We start from the raw sequence: 16,075 nt of genomic DNA on the forward strand, positions 1-16,075 counted from the left end.
AAATAAATATTTAAATAGAAAAATTGGCAAATTATCTAAATAGTTTGTTAAAAAAGGAAATATAAATCATTCATAAGCAAATGATATGATGCTTAATTGCACTCTAATGAGAGAAATAGAAATTCAAAGTGGCATGAGATGCTGTTGACACTTGTAAGGTTGGAAAACTTCAGAAAATTTAGCAATGCCCTGATGGTGATGGGAGGACTAGTATTGGTGGGAAGGCAAATAGGTCCATCCTCTTTGGAGAGCAATTTACAAAGTGCCACCAGATTTTCATATGCAGATATTTTTGACTTGGCAATTCTACTCTAGGAGTTTATTTTACAGATATGTTTGCACATGAGCTTAAAGATGCAAATACACATGCAGTAACAAAAGAAGTCAGCCAAATATACTGGGAGCTGGTTAAGTAAGTTTGGTATATCCGTAGAGTGGAATACTATGCAACACTGAAAAAGAATGAAACAAAACTACTTGGTATTGATAAGAGAAAATTTCCCAGGTATCTTATTAAGTTGTAAAAAGCAAGATGCAGAAGAGCATACATAATATGCTATAATGTTTAAAAATATGGGTACGAAAATATATTCCTTGCATATTCATAGACTATTTCTGGAAGGAAACTTGTAACGACGGTTGCCCCTGGAAAGGTCACCTGATAATTTGGGGGAAAGAGGAGGAGACTTGCTTTTCACTGTATTTCTTTTTGTGATGTTTAAATTTGTACCATATTAGAGAATTGCCTTTTTTTAAAAAAACATTATGTACAATTAAACTTTTTTTCTCATGAAAACAGAACAATAATTTTATCTTGGTAATAAAGAGTTAAATTCAGAAAGACAAAGAGAAAAGACTAGTTATATTCTGTTATTTTAAAGGAATATATTAGTAATACTTTCCTGGAAAAGTGTGAGGTTTTACCTAAAGAGATAATTATAAATTTCAATTCTATTATGTCTTTACATTTTCAGACTTATTATGTATAAATGAATACCTCAGGCAAAATCATAGCTAATATTTAGAGAGCGTTACCTATGAGCAGACACTGCGCAATGTGCTTCAAAATAACTGTCCTGTTCTCATCGCCAATTACAGCTGAGGGGATGAAAGCTCAGAGAGATTAATTAACTGGCCTAAGGTCACACAGCTAGTAAGTTATAGAGCTGATGCAAACCTAAGCCGTCTGACAGGAGAGTCCACATTCTTAACCACTGTACAGTTTATTTACCCTGTTATTAATGACTCATTTGTTTCATACAAATAACACTTAAGGGTACATAATTTCCAATTCAAAACTGATACTTATCAGAAAAAGAATCTAACCTTAACTACAGGAGGTAAAAACACAAATGTTGTAGATACTTAAGTCCTATAAATGAAGTTATAATATTGTTTCTGATTTTATGACAACTCAGAAAGATAAAAATATAGTATTTAATACATTTGAACAATGACTGGGGCTTTCCTGGTGGCGCAGTGGTTAAAAATCCGCCTGCCAGTGCAGGGGACACAGGTTTGAGCCCTGGTCTGGGAAGATCCCACATGCCGCAGATCAACTAAGCCTGTGCACTGCAACTGCTGAACCTGCGCTCAAGAGCCTGTGAATCACAACTACTGAGCCCCCGTGCCACAACTACTGAAAACTGTGCGCCTAGAGCCCGTGCTCCGCAACAAGAGAAGCCACCGCAGTGAGAAGCCTGCGCACCGCAACAAAGAGTAACTCCCGTTCAACGCAACTAGAAAAAGCTCACAAGCAGCAATGAAGACCGAACGCAGCCTAAATAAATAAATAAATAAACAAACAAATAAATAAATAAAAAACGATGACTGGAAAATAGATCCACTGGGTCCTATATACTGCACATACCATTTTTGTGTGTGTTTATATACTTGACCTTCACAAAATCTTAAAGTAATAAATAAGATGTTTTAGGTCAGTGTCACGGGTTGAATTGTGCCCCTAAAAGATATGAAGTTGTAAACCCCCCTTATGAGTTAAACTATATCCCCTCAAAATTCGCATGTTGAAGTCGTAACCCCTATTAATCTCAGAATATGATGGTATTTGGAGAAAAGCTTTTTACGGAGGTAATCAAATTAAAGTGAGGTCATAGGATGAGCCCTAATCCAATATGACTGGTGTCCTTATAAAAAGGGGAAATTAAGATACAGAAACACACATGCACAAAGGGATGACACTATGAAAAGACACAGGGAGAAGACCGCCATCTACAAGCCAAGGAGAGAAGCCTAGAACAGATCCTTCCCTCAGAGCCACAGCAAACATCTCCCTCCCCACCTGTGAACATGACCAAATTGGGAAACAGGTCCTTTGCAGATACAATCAAGTTAAAATCAGGCCATACTCATGAGGTTATGGTCCCTCATCCAATACGATTGGTGTCCTTAGAAGGAGAAGAAAAGATACACAGACGCAGGGAGAACCCTGTGTGAAGACAGAGGTAGAGATGAGTGATGTGTTTACAAATCAGGAGATGCCAAGGATTGCCAGCAACAGCCGAAGCCAAGAGAAAGGCATGGAACAGACTCTTCCCTAGAGCCTTCAGAGGGAACATACCCTGCCCGACACCTTGATTTCAGACGTGTGGCCTCCAGAACCATGAGAGAAGATATTTCTGTTGCTTTAAGCCACTCGGTACTTGCTACAGTAGACCTAGGAAATGAATACCGTCAGAATCCCCACAGTCAGGTTGGTGTGGGAGCGGCTTCGTAAGCAAGTGCTCACAGGTGAAACCATGAGAGAGAGAGCGGTGTGGGGAAAGGAGAGTAAGGCTGCTCGGCCACGTTCCACAGGTGGGGACGTCCCACCTCTGAGGGGGGCTCAGGTGTAAGCGATGCCTTGGGGTGGGCTCGCCCGAGGCAAGGGAGCTCGGGTTCCTGCCCCAGCGCCCCATCCGTTACAGGCTGTAGACCACGCCAAGGGCCTCCACCTGCAGGCAAGTGGGGTCCAGTACCTAGAAGGTAGTTCTCCGTAAAGGTGCAGCACACTTTGCTTGTTGAAATCAAAAGCACCCCCAAAAGGGAAAGAAAAAAACGGTACAAATGGATGAGAGGGGATCAAGGCGGAGCACCAGCATCACCCAACACATCAAACTATCTGGACTGTGATATCTGGAGTCCAGAAGCTGGATGCTAACGCCCGTCCTGCTATAAACGTATAAATATTTCTGGTTTGGGTGGTAAACAGCCACAGCCTTGGGCCCTCGCTTCCCCCCTGCTACTTTGGCCCCATCCCCGGAACCCCTGGACTTCCCTACAATCCAGCAACTAAAATGCTGGGCACAGAGGGTGCTCACAAAACACTATGGCCAGTGTTCTTTCTTCTCTTCTTTTTTTAAAAAAATCTTTTATTTGTTTGTTTGTTTGTTTGTTTTTGGCTGCATCAGGTCTTCATTGCTGCGCACGGGCTTTCTCTTGTTGTGGCGAGTGGGGGCTACTCTTCGTTGTGGTGTGCAGGCTTCTCACTGTGGTGGCTTCTCTTGTTTCAGAACATGGGCTCTAGGCATGCGGGCTCAGTAGTTGTGGCTCACGGGCTTAGTTGCTCCACGGCATGTGGGATCTTCCAGGACCAGGGCCCGAGCCCATGTCCCCTGCATTGACAAGCAGATTCTTTTTTTTGTTGTTTAATGCATTTTCTTGTGGATTTTTTTTTTTTTTTTTTTGGCTGAGTTGGGTCTTTGTTGCTGCACGCGGGTTTTCTCTAGTTGCGGCGAGCGGGGGCCGCTCTTCACTGCAGTGCGCGGGCCTCTCATTGCAGTGGCTTCTCTTGTGGAGCACGGGCTCTAGGCATGCGGGCTTCAGTAGTTGAGCCTCTGGAGTTGAGCTCCAGAGCGCAGGCTCAGAGTTGCGGCACATGGGCTCAGTTGCTCCGCAGCACGTGGGATCCTCCCAGACAAGGGCTCGAACCCGTATCCCCTGCACTAGCAGGTGAATTCTTTTTTTTTTTTTTTTTTTTTTTGCGGTATGGGGGCCTCTCACTGTTGTGGCCTCTCCCGTTGCGGAGCACAGGCTCCGGACACGCAGGCTCAACGGCCATGGCTCACGGGCCCAACCGCTCCGCGGCATGTGGGATCTTCCCAGACTGGGGCACGAACCCGTGTCCCCTGCATCGGCAGGCGGACTCTCAACCACTGCGCCACCAGGGAAGCCCTAGCAGGTGAATTCTTAACCGCTGCGCCACCAGGGAATCCTGGCAAGCAGATTCTTAACCACTGTGAAGTCCCCAGTGTTCTTTCTAATTAGTCAGCTATTAAGATTTTGACTATCATTCCCCAGATTAAGCACCTGCTATGTACCTAATCCAGTGATCGGAACTGTGAGGGACAGAAATTTTAGATAATACCTGCCTTCAAGAAGTTTAAATTTGAGGTGAGAACAGATACAGATTAAATAATCAGGAATAATTATGTGCTAAACTCTGTGTCTCAGTCCATTTGGGCTGCTATAACAAAAATACCATAGACTGGGTGACTTAAACAACAAATTATTTTTTTTAAACATATGTATACTGCAATTTTATTTCAATCACACAAACGAAGTTAGCATGTAGGAAATTTAAATGAAACAGTACTGTAAAAATAGCAGAGAACCAAAAAATCTAAAACGGAAGTACACCTAAAGCATGAAAATTCGACATTCATTAGAGTTTCACCTTCTTATTTGATTGACACTTGATGTTTGCAAATTTTGAAACAAACTTTGAGATCATGATGACTATTGTGAAGAGATTTCAGCACCAGCACTAAGATTTGGACATTCAGTTGGTTTGCAATTGACTTGTTAGCCAGTTAAGTTACATAATATATAGTACAGATTTGTCACAGGTCAGATCACAGTGTTGAAGGAAAGAAGTACCTTCCTGTAATGAGACAGGATCCCCTGAACTGCACTCAGTTTAAGACATCCAATGTACAAGAGCATGAAAGCCATCATAATAATGCAGCTTCAAGGAACATAGTTTTGATAAGGAAAATAACCTAAGCTTCTGTTTCCCATTTTAATTACTGAAATCTCTTAACAATGATGAAACTGTCACATAGGACAGTAAATGTATACAGTAATTCAATCAAACTTCTTAGAAAGAACACATTTAGCAATCTGGGATAATGCAGGATGACAGGAAATGTAATGTGATTCAGTATTGGTTCTTTTTGTCATTTTACACAGACATCATGTTAATATTAGATCAAGGCACAAAACTTTAGTGCATAAACCAGTTTCTTTTTTAAGATCTAGCATTTTTAAAATAGATATTTATTGGAGTATAATTGCTTTACAATAGTGCGTTAGTTTCTGCCGTAGAACAAAGTGAATCAGCTATACATATACATACATCCCCATATCTCCTCCCTCTTGCATCTCCCTCCCACCCTCCCTATCCCACCCCGCTAGGTGGTCACAAAGCACGAAGCTGACGTCCCTGTGCTATGTGGCTGTTTTGAGTTCCGCAGTAAGATATAATTCACGTGAAGCTCAGAATCATGTTTCAGACCATTGAACTTACCGAAGTTAAAATATAAATAGCTGATGACATGATGTAAAAGATGAAGTACTTGGTTCTGTTAACATATTTACCAATTAAAGCCACAAAATATTCCTCATTATTATTCATGCAGATAATTGAGAAAAAAAGATAGTGCAGAAATTAACTTTAAGTAAAACATTATTCCCTCCCTTCCTCCCACTCCCCTATACTCTGCAAAATCTTTTCCCTGGGACTAGGCCTTGAAAAGGCCACTACATATTAGTTTGACATGCATTACTGTCTGCAATTTAAAAAGCTAATTTGGGGACTTTCTTGGCGGTCCTGTGGTTAGGACTCTGCACTTTCACTGCCAAGGGCGCGGGTTCAATCCCTGGTTGGGGAACTAAGAACCCGCAAGCTGTGTGGCACAGCCAAAAATAAAATAAAATAAAACAAATAAAAAGCTAATTTTGTGGTAGTTGTAATTACATTATAAAAATGTCCACACACATAAATCTAAAAAAGGTTGAAAACCTACAGTAAATCTACAATATATTGTTTTACATTTGACCACTGGTTTGTGTTATGTAGGAGTCACAGATTTGGTAAAGCATTTGTAACAATTTAGGAAGGCATCTACATCTTTAGATTCTGGACGAATTTTATGTTTGAATCTACAAAATTGCATGAAGTCTAACTCGAGAGACTTCCTATCGTTGTAAAATTCCTCACTCTGGACAAATCATTTTTAGGACACTTTCTTACAAATATCACCCTGTGAAAGCACATACAGTTACATTTGTTCCACATCTTATGATCTTAACCTGCATAGGGCTGACCTCAGTTATTCATGGAATATCACATATGATAGGAAGACAAACCTGAGAGAAACATTTACAATACAATAGCATAACTTGCTAAATTCTTCCTCAGCTTTCTCTGAAAAAAACTTCTCAAGCCTTTCTCCTCTTTATCTTAGTGTGGATTGTGGAAAATGTGCGATTTTTCTCTTGACATGAAAATATTTCAAGGCATGGCGATCTTGCCTGACAGGTTTAGTATTTTCTGCATAACTGATACAGGAACTCCTGTATGACTCCCTTCCATCCTGTTGTAAAGGTCAGAAAAAAGCAGCAAACTGGGAGGGAAATAGCTTATCGCCAGAGTAGTAATGTCTGAAGGCTTTCAAAGTATTTGGTTTTTCCCTCCTTCCGACTGTTTGTCTCCATTTTCTTCTTACAGCTCACAAAACGTAGGGGGTTTGTTGTTGTTAACAGTTGTTCTTTGTAGGTTTTTTTTTTCCTTCTCCGGATTAAAGTCCTATCTCTCCTTAGTTTGTTTCTCTGTGCAGTATGTGACTTGCTCAGTTCCTGCCTGATTGCATCAACGAGCTCATCTTTTAGCTTAGTTAATTCTTTTCTCATTTCATCTAGAATGTCCTGCTTCCGCCTGGACGCCGTTCCCCTGGGCTGCGGAGAAGGTGCGGATTTGGGTCTGGAAACAACAGGTGACTTGCTGCCATTCATTGTATTTGTTCTTTCCCAGGGTTTTCTTGCTGGTTCGGGTGTTCAGGTACTTGTTCAGGTTGCTCAGAGTGTTCAGGTTCTTGTTGAAGAGGCCTTAGAAGTTACCGGCTCTCCATCTTCATTTTTGTCCTCTTTTTGTTCTGTTTCTATTGTTGGTCCCTTTTCAGCAGTTTTTCTCCTCCCGGCCAGCAGGGCACTCATTTCTTGCATTAAACCACTACCCCCTAAAGGAAGGGGTCCCTTTCCATGACCTGTATCTGTTCTAGATAAGGCCGAATTCACACCAATGTTATTCCCTCCGCTTGGGAAAGAGGCATCTTCCATTCGTGACACTTTCCGAAGTTTTGCTCCAGCAGTTGCAGCTGCAAGTCCAGTTAAAGGGCAGTTGTCTTCAGATGTGGATCCCGAAAAAAATCCGGATGCCGGGAGGGGAGGGGCAGGTGGTGGAGGAGGAGGGGGCACTTGATTAGGAAGTGGTGGTGGAGGAGGCGGGGACGGAAGTGGAGGGTGGAGGGTGTCCTGGGGGAGGAGGGAGCGCGGCTGATGCCTGGGCAGGACCTAGTGGGAGTGGTGGAGGGGGTGGGAGTGCAGGTGGTCCCGAGACAACGCCCTGTCGGGCTGGAGTCTCTGCCGGCTGAGAGGCGGCCTGCAAGCCTGGCTCCGAAGCAGAGGGGTCTCCCCGCACAGAGTCTGGAGAAGTCCCCTCAGAGGCAGGGGCAGCAGCATTTGATATTCTTTCCAGCTGCTCCCTTTCTAGCTGCTCTTGCGGCTCTCGTTCTGGCCTTTCCCGGGCCCGTCCCTCCAGCCCCTCCCGCTCCTCTCTCTCTCCAGCTGCTCCCGTTCCAGTCGCCCCCTCTCCAGCCTTTCCCTTTCTAACCTCTCCCTCGCCGATCTCTCCCTTTCCATCCTTTCTCTCTCCAGCCTTTCCCACTCCAGCTTCTTTTGTCGTTGCTGTTCTCGTAGTTGCCTTCTTTGAATTTCCAATTCTTCTTGTGAACTTGGGCAGGTAGCTGTGAATTTTGTCTAGGCAATGTTGACCCTGTTGCCTGTGAACTCAACACTTCTAAGGCATGCATCAGGGCACTTGCGAACATTGGCATCTGCTTTGCTGCCAAAGTTGAGACCATACACCTGTCTAGCGTCCCACCATTGGTGGAAGGTCTGTGTAGCTTGATTGTACTTCAATTTATTATTTACGTCATCCATTTAAGAAACACAGATCATCTTTAACGGTTGGATAGTTCACATTGTTTCTCATTTTCCTTCAAACTCCTATTTGTTTTCCACTTCCTCCTTAGAAGTTTATTCTAATATAACTTTTTTCTTTGGCCACACCACCCGGCTTGCAGGATCTTAGTTCCCCGACCAGGGATCGAACCCAGGCCCCTGGCACTGGAAGCATGGAGTCCTAACCACTGGACCACCAGGGAATTCCCTACATTTTTATGCTTTAAAGTTTTTTATTGCTCACCCTTTCATAATACTTTGCAAAAAGAAAAGTATGTATATTTAATATAACTTTCTGTGACTATGAAATTGATAAAAATTTCTTTTGTATTGAATTGATATTATAATTATTCTTAGTCCACAGTTGATTAAAACAACAAAAATATATTACAAACTTTAATGAATGATAAAGAAAAGTACAGTTTTATTGAAAATGTTGCCAAAAACTGGAAACACGTAGGTCTCCATCAATAGGAGAATGGATAAATGAACTGTGGTGTATTCACACTGTGGAATCCTACTTCGCGATAGAAAGGAACAAACTACTTATACATGAAACAACAGGAATGAATCTTGAAAATATTATTTTTATCTAGAAGAATCCAGACACAAAAGAGCACATATTGTATGATTTCCATTCATATGAAGTTCTAAAACAGGCAAAACTAACCTATGGTGGAAGAACCTCAGAACAGTGGTTGCCTCCGGGGTGGAGTTGGGGCAGGGATTGACTAGGAAATGGCATCCGGGAACTTTCCGGGTGATGGCAGGACTCTGTCTTGAGGGGGGTTTTGTTACACGGGTGTATGTATTGTTGAAACCCACAGAACGGTCCACTTAAGGTTTGAGCATTTCATTGCATGTTGATCTTACAAAAAAAATAACTGTCAACAAATATTGAATTCTAACATGCTGAAGTATTGGGGGTAAAATATACTGGTGCCTGCAAGTTACTTTGGAACTTATCTGGATTGATAGATGGATAGAATGGAGGACAAATAGATATGTGATATGGCAAGCTTAGTAAAAATAATTCTAGAATCTAGGCAGGGGTATAAGACGTTTACTGCAAAATTCCTTCAACTTTTCTGTATGCTTGAAAGTTTTCATTAAAACATTTGAAAAATGTATTGAAAATGCTATCTTACTAAGATGGGTGTGAATATCTTCAATCAGTTCATATATCCAAGAATATTAATTCTTGTTAGAATTAATGCTAGTTTCAGCATCAGCTTCATGCACGTTTTCCTCTTTTAAAAATGTAAGCTCTGACATGGCCGCTGAGCCTGTGCGTCGGGAGCCTGTGCTCCGCAACGGGAGAGGCCACAACAGTGAGAGGCCCGCGTACCACAAAAAAAAAAAAAAAAAGTAAGCTCTGAGAAAACATGTAGATAGATGGTAGAAAATGGAGAGAGAGAAAACGGTGGAGAGAAAGGCATCTAGTTGAGGGATGAAGAGGATCCACCCAGCATGGTGTGGAGAGGAAGGCACGGATACAGGGACACTGCAGGAGTACAAACAAATGGACTCACCGTAGAGATCAAGATCCAGGACCCAGTGCCTTTAGGGGGAGAAGACAAAGATGTTTCAGGGACACTATAGCCGAAGATCCCGTCAGCAGACATAGGGAACACACATTCTAGAGCAGAGAGAGAAGTCATCCCCGGACATTTTCATCTTAAGTCACCAGAGCTACATCCAGAGGGAAATTCTGAGTAAGAATTCAGAAGTGTGGGTATGAAGTTCAGAGGCGAGTTCAGGGACAAGGAAGTTGACTTGCAGCCTGTGTACTTAGCTGATTTCACCGCTCCGGTTACCCAGCCAAAGCTCATGCTCTATCAGGAGCCATATCCTTTGAATTTTGCCCATGGTCTTGGGAGTTTGGTACTTTGAAGGAACAGGGGGGATATCAGATTAAATCATCAAGAAAAAACGGGGGAGATTCTAGGACTCTACCTACCCTCCGGATGATTGAGAAAGAGTTGGCAGTGAAGAGGAGGAGAATCAAGGGAATAAACCCTCATTGAGGCCAAGAGAAAGGAGAGTTTACCAAAGGAGGGTGTGGTCAGACAATCATGTTAAACGCTGCAGAGTTTAAGGAGGATTAGGACTGAAATGGGGCTACTGTCCATGGCAGAACAGCAGTTATTCTCCACGAGAGCAATTTTGACCCCCATACCTAGGAGAGTGGTGCTACTGGCATCTAGTGGGTAAGGGCCAGGGATGCTGCGAAACATCCTACACGGCACAGGACAGCTCTCCTCGCGACAAAGGGTCATTCTGCCCCGAGTGTCAATAGTGCAGAGGTTACAATCCCTGCTGACACAGCAACTGTAGAATTTTCTGGGATGCACTCATTGTCAAGTAGTCTTATCAGAGCATGTGTCTCCAATAGGAGCTTAGAAAATGTGGTCCCCTGAAGTGAGAGAGTGGCATGGACATACATACACTACCAAATGTGAAATAGATGGCTAGTGGGAAGCAGCCACACAGCACAGGGAGATCAGCTCGGTGCTTTGTGACCACCTAGAGGGGTGGGATAGGGAGGGTGGGAGGGAGACGCAAGAGGGAGGGGATATGGGGATGTGTGTATATGTATAGCTGATTCACTTTGTTATAAAGTGGAAACTAACACACCATTGTAAAGCAATTATACTCCAATAAAGATGTATAAAAATAAAAATATAAAGATAAGCTAAATGACCTAATACTTAAAAAAAAAAAGAAAGAAAATGTGGTCCCCAATGTTGAGGCATCCTGAAGGGAACTATCCCCGTATCTTGGCCAGGGGGATAGACTCAGCTTTCTACCTTGTTTCGGAGCTTATTTCCCATTAGCTGTCCCCTTCTTCACTCTCTCTTTTTTTTTTTTTAATTTAAAAAATTTATTTATTTATTTTTGGCTGCATTAGGTCTTCGTTGCTGCGTGTGGGCTTTCTCTAGTTGTGGCGAGCAGGGGCCACTCTTCATTGCGGTCCGCGGGCTTCTCATTGCAATGGCTTCTCTTGTTGCGGAGCACGGGTTCTAGGCACATGGGCTTCAGTAGTTGTGGCACGCGGGCTCAGTAGTTGTGGTTAACAGGCTTAGTTGCTCCGCGGCATGTGGGATCTTCCCGGACCAGAGCTCGAACCTGTGTCCCCTGCATTGGCAGGCGGACTCTTAACCACTGTGCCACCAGGGAAGTCCCTCCACTCTCATTTTTTAAAGTCTTAAACTGATACTCTTGAATAACTTGTACTTCCATGATCTCCAGTGAACCATGCCCCATCCTGTTTTCTACATTCGCACAAACTCTCACATACACATACACACACTATTTTGCACCCATTCCCTATCCTCAACACATCATCTCATTTCTCTTGATTTTCCACCTAGAGCTCTGGTTGAAATGACCTGGAATCACCTCCTACTCCCCGGGTTGGTCCAGTTGCTGCCACTCACTGCTCCTTCCGCAGAACTGACCAGCTCATCACAGCCCCTTCACGCTCTCTGCTCAGGAGCCCTCAGTGCCCAGCACACTCTAAGGTTCAGAAATTATATGCTGGCCCTGAATCCTTGATGAGAATTGGAGTTGACAGTTTTCTGGAAAACAAACACAATTTGTCCCTTCTCACCTGGCCCTTTATGTCTTCCCCCCATAGAACCTTCCCAGTGAATTTCTATGTTGGTTAAAATCTACTGGACTAAATTCTATATTCTTCGGTGCTGATTTTTCTCTTTCCTCATTCCTTCCCTGCTTTGGCTGTGAGACCAAAGGGCCAAAGAGCAATTTCTAAAAATAAAGTAAATACGTTTAATAGCTCTTTCCTCTTATTAAACTCCACAGCATCTCTTCTTTTCTCCCCTCTCCTGCCCACCCTCTCATGCTGGCTGGAAAAACTGCCCTGCATCTTGGCTGCCAAAGTTTGACTTGTTCTGGGCTTTCATTCAGGTACTTTCATTCTGAGTTTTCCAGCACTAAACCTGTCTTCTGAGAGGGCATTAGAAGAAGTAAGGGGTTCATGGCAGCAGATCTGTTCTCCTCTAACCAATGTATATACATATATATAGACTCTGAGTCTTCTGGCTCAAGAGCCAGGAGATCCTAACGTTATTATTGAACTTTATGTAATCAAGCACTGAGCACTGGCAAAAAGTACAGGCACAGTTTCTTGGGGATTTTTTTTTTATTTGACAGTTTAATCGAACTTGTTTCTCTTTCTTTGAAAATGTTCTAGAAAATAAAACAGCAGTAAAAATTGATTTTTCCACACTGTTATTTGATACATCAATCTGTTACTTTCAAGTTCGCTTCCTACTCATCTTGTAGATATTTTGATGAGTTTCTGTTAAAGCGGTAACAATTTAATTTTTAATGGTGAGGCTTCCCTGGTGGCGCAGTGGCTAAGAATCCGCCTGCCAAGGCAGGGGACAAGGCAGGACACACAAGCCCTGGTCTGGGAAGATCCCACATGCCGCGGAGCAACTAAGCCTGTGTGCCACAGCTCCTGAGCCTGCGCTCTAGAGCCCGCGAGCCACAACTACTGAAGCCCACATGCCTAGAGCCCGTGTTCTGCAACAAGAGAAGCGATGACAATGAGAAGCCTGCGCACTGCAATGAAGAGTAGTCCCTGCTCACCGCAACTAGAGAAAGCCTGCGCACAGCAACAAAGACCCAACACAGCCAAACAAACAAACTAATTAATTAATTTAAAAAATGTTTTGTTTAATGATGGATATTTTATTACTGGTCTCCTAATGCTCAGCTTCAACTTTCAATCTATTGGTTTATTTATTAAGACATTGGCTCTTTTGACTATTTGCGACTCATTTCTCTAAGGCTCCATTCTTTTAAAATGACAAAGCACAAGTAAGGACAGTTATGTAATCAAATGATGGTTTGATAACAGACACCCTGGGCATCAGCCATGAAATATGCATTCAAGGATCAGATAGCAACAAAGGGAGAAAAGAGACCAAAAAAAAAAAAAAAAGCAGAGCCTCAGGGACGTGTGGGACAGTAACTAACCATCTAACATCTGGGTCATTGGAGTCACTGACCTTTGGCTGGTGGCAGACAGGACACCAGTGGGAGCTGGACAGTCAATTTTGCTCTTTCCGGAAGACTTTCTGAGATGCAGTGGTTTATCCCACCTGTCTGAACATATCACACGTCACACAGGGTCAAGCTTTCAGCTGTGCTGCTTATGAGGCTCTAGGCAGCTCAGTGTGCCCCCCTTTATAATTACTCTCCCCCTTCCCATTTCCCTCCCCGCTGCTTCGGGGAGCTTGCACTCCCCATGAACATGTTACCGCAGAAGATTTGATGCTATTTTAAAGCAAACCTATATCTCTTTATCTTTCTGGAATCCTCTTATTTATGTTATTTCCCCTAGTTATATCCCTTGAGTTTTTTTTCCCTCTTGTAGTTTCCATTTCTTTGTATATTCATTCTGTCTTTTAAGCTTTTGTTCTATTTGTCTTCCATACCACCAAGTTGGATCTTAACAGTGACAATTTTCTCTTAATATTTTAGTTTAAAGTGTTTTTAGTTCCAGAAAGTTTGTGTGTGATTGAATCTTCTTATGTGCTCTTTTTATATTTTAATTCAACTTTTTGTCTGTCTCCTCCAACAATTTTATTTCCCTAAAACGTAACTATCATGACTATTCTGATAGTTTCTTTGTGGCTACTGTGTCTTCATAAGGTATTTATATTGGTTTCCTATTACTGCTGAAACAAATTACTGCAACTTAGTGGCTTAAAATGACATAAATTTATTATCTCACAGTTCTGGATGTCAGAAGTCCTAAAATTAAGATGTCAGCATAACTTCATTCCTTTTGGAGGCTTTGGGGAAGAATTCATTTCCATGTTTGTAGAGGCTGCCTGCATTCCTCAAGTGAGTCCTGATCAAGGCTTCCATGTGGCTGGGTTTTCTTAAACCTTGGTTCTCACTCTAGTGGCTGAACTCTCTGTCCCCACTTAGCACTCAGTTCCAGTGTCTCTTGACTTGTAAGCCTACTTTTGTAGCCTGACAAATGACTGTCCCTTTAGCCAGTCCTGTGGCTTCCCGACGTTACTCCTTGTCCGTTTGGATCATTATGTTCCCAAATGCAAGGCTGCCATGCCTCAGTGTCTGCCCAACACCCATGTATTGCACTTAGTCCCCTTGGGGGATTGGTTCCAGGGAGCCCCACAGATAACAAAATCCACGGATGCTCAAGTCCCTTGTATAAAATGGCATAGTATTTGCTTATAACCTACACATATCCTTCCCATGCTTTAAATCATCTCTAGATTACTTCTAATACCTAATACTTCGTAAGTGCTATGTAAATAGTTGTAATTACAATGTAAATACTATGTAAATAGTTGGCACCAAGTGGCAAATTCGAGTTTTGCTTTTTGGAACTTTCTGGAATTCCCCCTGCCCCCCATCCAAGTTTGGCAAATCCCCGGTTGGTTGAATCTGTAGATGTGGAACCGGGAAATACAGAGGCTGTTTTTCTGGATTTCCTAAGTGCTAAGCGCTGCCTGGTTCACTGTCAGTCTTAGTCCTCTCAGCAGGTGATGTGCTGCCTGCAATTGGGTCCCCTCCCTCCATGCATCTCTCTTTACTCCATGAGCATGTGTAGACTCCAGGTGCAGACTGCTCCTGGGCTGTCCTGTCCTGTCTGCTTCATCCCCAAGCTCCTGTTCTGATAGAAAGGATGTGGAATTCAGACACTTCCCAGCAGGGCAGCTCCTTGGAGGTGGGGACCTCATTTTGCATACGCTCAACTGCATTAAACTCCTAGCTGTTCTGAAAAAAAAAAAAAAAAAAATCTGATTTTGTTCAACCATGTTAAACTCTTAGTTATTATGGGAAAAAAAATCTGATTTTCACATTCTCATTTTACCTCCAAAATATATAATTTCATCAAACTCCCCTTCACAAATGGCTCTTTTATAGCTCATTCACCACAAGATTTTGTTCTCTTATAAAAATATATCAGGAAGGGCTTCCCTGGTGGCGCAGTAGTTGAGAGTCCTCCTGCCGATGCAGGGGACACGGGTTCGTGCCCCGGTCCGGGAAGATCCCACATGCCGCGGAGCAGCTGGGCCCGTGAGCCATGGCCGCTGAGCCTGCGCGTCCAGAGCCTGTGCTCCGCAATGGGAGAGGCCACAACAGTGAGAGGCCTGCGTACTGCAAAAAAAAAAAAAAAAAAAAAAAAAAAAAAAAATATATATATATATATATATATATATATATCAGGAAGATTTGAGAGTCTGAAACTGTGATGAAAACCCTGGCCTGAGTGTATGAGGAGAGTGGATGGGAACATTTTCTTCCAGCTGTCCTCATATGGCAGCCATAGAATCTTCAGCACGTCTTTTTACAGTTTTTGTGACTCATTTCCTCACTTGTAACACAGAAATACTAATGCAGTGCCAACCAGCCATAGAGGAGCGTTATGAAAATTCTGGCCATATGGTAATTAAAACTTTATTTCATATATGATTTTGAACTTATGTATTTATAATACAATACTCTAGGGTTTGAATATCTTATATTATTTTTGGCTCCTCTTGTAGTGACTAGAAGCTGTGAATTATATAGACCGTGATGGAAAATCACTCCCTGCACAGCACCCTGGACTGCAGTGTCCGTAAAAGGCACCGTGCTGGCTCCAGAAACTGAACAATTTCATAACTAACCTGTGATCCTAGTTCCCGCCCGTTCACATCTGAGAGTGCACTGGCACAAAGTGGAGAAAAGTCTCTTTCCTTTCACATGTTTTCATCTCACAGCTCCTCTTGCAGGTCTCCTAGTTGGAAAGCTATTTCTACACAGGAAGGTTGCTGTTCCTGGA

The 16,075-nt window shown here is 42.8% G+C and overlaps 1 pseudogene across 1 annotated transcript; it reads right to left on the reverse strand.

The window, feature by feature from the left end:
* Positions 1-6,642: 6,642 nt before the first annotated feature.
* LOC307064889 (protein enabled homolog) lies at positions 6,643-8,220 on the reverse strand (annotated as a pseudogene). Its single transcript has one exon. The product of its transcript is annotated as a protein enabled homolog (transcript).
* Between the last annotated feature and the right edge of the window lie 7,855 nt (positions 8,221-16,075).

Source organism: Hyperoodon ampullatus, assembly GCF_949752795.1.
Source record: "Hyperoodon ampullatus genome assembly, chromosome: 16".
Taxonomy (NCBI): Eukaryota; Metazoa; Chordata; class Mammalia; order Artiodactyla; family Ziphiidae; genus Hyperoodon; species Hyperoodon ampullatus.